General features: G+C 48.0%; 1 non-coding gene across 1 annotated transcript; it reads left to right on the forward strand.

The window, feature by feature from the left end:
* Positions 1 to 3,188: 3,188 nt before the first annotated feature.
* On the forward strand, positions 3,189 to 3,328 carry LOC147692420 (U4 spliceosomal RNA). Its single transcript, XR_015300212.1, has one exon. It is a non-coding gene; the product is annotated as a U4 spliceosomal RNA (small nuclear RNA).
* The last annotated feature ends 1,813 nt before the right edge of the window (positions 3,329 to 5,141 follow it).

A 5,141-nucleotide genomic window follows, 5' to 3' on the forward strand; every position in this document is an offset into this window, starting at 1 on the left:
GTTCGAGTCGGTGTGGATCTGGAAGTGCAGGTGTTCGGCGGTTGTCAGGGTGTCATCGGTGTTGGTCGAGATGTGGATGGTGTCCCTGTGGATGATGGTGATGCCTCCTCCCGTCTGTTGGATGCGGTCTCTGCGGGTGATCTTGTATCCCTCTGGGATGGCGATGGCGATGTCGGGTGCTGAGGAGTCGTTCATCCAGGTTTCCGTGAGGAAGGCAACGTCAGGGGCTGTGGTGTCGAGGAGGTTCCAGAGTTCGATGGCGTGTCTGTGGACGGAGCGGTGTTGAGCAGGATGCACTTGAGGTGGTTGCTGCTGGTGTTCGGCTTGGTGGGTGCTGGTGCGAGGCAGGTCCGGATGCAGGTGAACTTGCAGGCGTGGCAGCTGAAGGGTCCATGGGTGTGCTTCGGGGTGGCTCGGTAGCATTCAGGGATCCCGCCGGTGTTGAGTGCGATGAGTGTTGCGGCGTCGTAGGTCCGGCGGGTCGTCTTGCTTCGGCGGGGGCCAGGGGTCCTGGCACTGGGCGCGGTCCAGGCGCGGACGGGCGCAGACGGGCTTACCTTTGGCGCGCCTTCGGCGCACAATCGGCACGCCCGCTGCGCGTTCGCACGGTCGCCATATATGGCGAAGTGCGAGGGAGGGCGGAGCAGCTGGGAGGCGGGAGCGGGGAGGGTACAGAAGGAAAAACGGGGCGGGGTTAGCGGCGGTGGTGGGAAGCGGGAAGCGGGGAGGGAAGAGACGGGGGGCAACAAAAAAACAGGCAAACAGGCACTAAAGAAAAACAAAATTACAATTCAGTACAATAAATACAGGGGTACAAGGCAAGATAGCGGGGCACAGGAGCCTGCAGGTCAGGCGAGCACAGACCACGCTGCTCGATGGCAGGGGGCGTGGTCACGCGGCGGCAGCCGGGGCAGCGAGGCAGGCAGGCGGGAGGCACACGCAGCAGCTGGTGGCCGTGCGGCGCGGGGGGTGTCCTGAACTAGGACCACAAAATCAATGATCTTGGGCAAGGTACAAGCCTCGACCTGAATATAGTCAATAAGGGAGGATTGGGCTAGCCGATTGAAAATATGATTACCCTCTAGGTCAGATTTAGTACGACCATTACAAGCTCTCACAGAGTAGCCCAATGCGATGGAATTTATTTGGAGTGCTAAAGGGGTCCGGGTGCCTGATCGGAGAAATACGCAGATCAGGGATGGACCATAGAGAGTCCTCGGTGCTAGAGATACATACTAGCAGGCCTGGGAGCAGCTCATATTGGCAATTGAAATCTCCCACAACTTTCAAAGTACTCTCACCCTTGACCTTTGTGATGAAGTTATCTAGTATATCCAAAGTAGGAGATTCTTTGCCCGCCCTGGTAGGACGAGAATATACATTAATAAGGGTTAGACTAAACTTTGGAGTAAATGAGAGTCTAATTCATTGAAGATCTAACGAAGGGGGATTTAAGTGTCTCACCCTTGACCTTTGTGATGAAGTTATCTAGTATATCCAAAGTAGGAGATTCTTTGCCCGCCCTGGTAGGACGAGAATATACATTAATAAGGGTTAGACTAAACTTTGGAGTAAATGAGAGTCTAATTCATTGAAGATCTAACGAAGGGGGATTTAAGTGTGTCACTGTACACCCTAGATGGGAGCCTACAAAAATAGTCATGCCTCCAAAGGGTCTTCCTCTCGCACCCAACGAAGCCAGAGTGTTTACTGACAGAAATCCTGTCCTATGCACGTTTTCCCTAGCCCACGTCTTTTGAAAGAGACAGATGTCAAATTTGTCTATAAAGCCTTCCCAGTCAGGGCTATGCATCTTAATAGGGGAGTCCTGCAACGTTCCAGGATAGAATAGAAATGTTATCACTACAACCTTTCGCCCAACCATTGTGACCAGGTTCAGTCCTAGTCACTGGGGCTTGCCTAGCAAAACTACTATCAATGATTACAGTATCAACATTGCTGGCTTCCACCTCCCTGCAGCCCCTTAATGGATTGTCCGGTTGAAAGTGACCTTCAGATAAGGCTGGCTCTGGATGGTCTAGAGTTACTAAAAAAAAATCCCCACCTGGAGTGGTGGCAGCTGGATCTATTTTTCCAGGGGACAAGTCCTTGGTAGATGTAGCCACGCATGACCTGGGTTGGGAGACAGGGTTTCGAGGATAACCTGCCCACTTAGTCAGTCAACGTCCTCTAGGGGGACAAAACGATTTGAAACAGGAAGGCCAAAAAAAATGGATTGCGGTAGCAAAAGGTAGGGGTATTAAGAGAATTATTGGCCCATTGGTTAAAACAATTTATGGGCTGAAAGAAGCCTACCCTCCCTGGCCCAGGATAGAAAAAATCTGGGATAAGGGCTCTGATAGAAAAAGATTGGTTGGAAGGGAGTGAAACATGAGACATTATTCTTTGGATAGTTCCTGGATGCCTGAAGTTGATAATTACGCAATCTCCACCAATGGACTTGTGGGTGGGGCCCACCCATGCAACCCTCCTAACCATCAAAATGTCACCAGTCTTGTCATAAGGGAACTGCTTCTTCTTCACTAGCCAGTACAAGATCTTATTTCGTAATTTTAGTTGGGATTCTTTATGATCTTCCTTTAATTCCAGAATTCCCACCAAGACGATCACATATGGAACAGCCTCAGGCGGAAGATTAATAATGGGAAGAGAGGATTGTCGAGTCAAACCACTACCATCCCCTACATTCCCTTCGGCATTGGGCAACGCAATTGAATCCCCATCAATTATATTTGGCTCAGATTGATTTTTAGGTCCACTAAATGGCATGGCAGTTTAGGGATATCCCCCTGGGAACCTTGTGCTGATACTAATCAAGAAGGGCCTTGACCAGGGAAAGGGTTTCCAGTGCCCGTTGAATTGCTGGATTTAGAATGTTTGGGCACCTGTTTGTTGGAAGCTTTAGGTGAATGTGGACACCGGTTCATGGTTGCATCCTGAGGTATAAGAGATCCCACGTTGTGTGTGTTATCATCAACGTAGGTAATTGCTTCCTTATTAGGATGTATTGGTGGTGGAATTGTGGGGGGTGTATAATTTTGAAGATGTTGAAGAATTGGATGAATCTCTTCCCATATCAACATTTTGCATTGGGCGAAAAGTCGACCATTAGAGCCTGGGCCCAAAAAGGGTAGGTATGGGCCTGCTGGGGCTCATTAACGTTAGACTCTACAGCGCAGTGGCAGTATCGTAGCCAATGCGGTTTAACCGAGGCGCGATTATTGCTTATTGAAAACTTTACCCAATACCCCGTCATGGAGACTTGAAATATAGTTGAAATGACAATTTTTGACAGTCTCTTCGGAGACTGGAGAATATGTAAGAAAAAAAAAAGAAAAAAAAAAGACTCTACAGCACCACATTTAGTTGACTTCTTGGTGCCACTTACCACCGCCCCCTAGGTTTTCTATTTCTAGAGCCCCGATTAATGCCCAAGATCCTTTTCCGGTGGGGGGAATATTCTGACTTAAGATCTGAACCTGATGGCAACATAAGATCATTAATAACTGTAACCAAATAGTGGGGCCAATAGATTCAGGTAAACTTAATGCAACATCTGGAGAAGGTGACACTGGTAAAAAGCAGTCAGGTGTAATAGAAAGATGTCTTTCTGTCAATTCAATTTCAGATGTTACCACACCTATCGCTTTTTGGAGCATTAGGTCTTTAGCTGTGGTAAGTACTGTTAGAGGAGGGTTGACTTTGGGTAATGATAGCTTCTTTGCACAGGCATGTTTCCCTTGTGCCCAAGAAGGAGGAATTGGTGGGGCCATCACAAGCACAACAATAGCACAAAAGAGAGCAGAACAACAAGCTCTTTGGGGAGAATTATAGTACCTTAAGTTTAGTAGAGCAGAGAAAGATCCAAAAAATCCAAAATTAAGAGGTGTTGCCCGGCCTCTTCTGGCCTCAGACGGCCTAGGACGGTCCAGTCCTTGTCCGGGGCTTCTCCCGGCGCCTCCCGCGAGTGTCCCGCTTTGCGGGAGCTCTGTCTTACTTTTAAGCGCCACCGGGCGCAATGTAGGCGTAGGCGGCGTCCAACCGCATGGACTCCTGGGGGTTGTAGTCTCCCCCCTCGGCGGCCGCGCACTCAGGTAGAAAAAGGCAGCGGGGAAAACCAATGGTGAATGCCCCCACACCTCAGCACTGGAACAAAGAAATGCCTTCGGGCAGCCAGCAACAGCAAGCTGACCCGGTAAGTTCACCCCCTTAGTGACACGGAGCATCCGTTCCACTGGAGCTCCGTCTTAGTTTTAAGCGCCACCGGGCGCAATGTAGGCGTAGGCGGCGTCCAGCCGCAAGGACTCCTGGGGGTTGTAGTCTCCCCCCTCGGCGGCCGCACACTCAGGTGGAAACAGGCAGCGGCAGCGGGGAAGACCAATGGTGAATGCCCCCACACCTCAGCAATGGAACAAAGAAATGCCTTCGGGCGGCCAGCAACAGCAAGCTGACCCGGTAAGTTCACCCCTTCGTGACACGGAGCAAACATAGGGATTGTATGTTTTAGGCTATTCCTACGGTGGATACTCCTCTGGATTTAGTACCCTCCCTGTAAATCTGAAAAATGCACATTACTATTCAGCTCTAAATCAGGCCCAAAATCTTGGGCAAATAAATGGCAAAGAACTTTATACAGGAAGCCAAATTGGTTCACCAGGGACAGAGTTCAATGTTAGGTGACTGTATGTTACTAATGTTACTACATCAATTACACTACATGGATAGGTCACTGCACTGATATGTCACTGTATCAATGCCAGTATATTGAAAGCCACTACAACATTAAGAAACATTTTAAATATACTGTACCACTACCATGGCACCACTTCTCTGACCTTAATGCCTTCACCTTTTTAAATATTTTTCAGTAATTTATAATTAATGGTATTTAATTATCTGAACCGTTACCATAATTCCATATTTATTTAAACTTAATTTAATAATGATCCTAAACATATCCCTAATACTAACCCTAACTTTTAATTAATTTAGATTTAATTAGGTAATTTGCCTTAATTTAACACTAATCCTAACCCAAAATCTAACACTTAACTTAAATTAAAATAAATTATTTGCCCTAATGCATTCCGTATAATAACCATAATCCTTAAATAATGTAA

This window comes from Lissotriton vulgaris, chromosome 9 (assembly GCF_964263255.1).
Source record: "Lissotriton vulgaris chromosome 9, aLisVul1.2, whole genome shotgun sequence".
Taxonomy (NCBI): Eukaryota; Metazoa; Chordata; class Amphibia; order Caudata; family Salamandridae; genus Lissotriton; species Lissotriton vulgaris.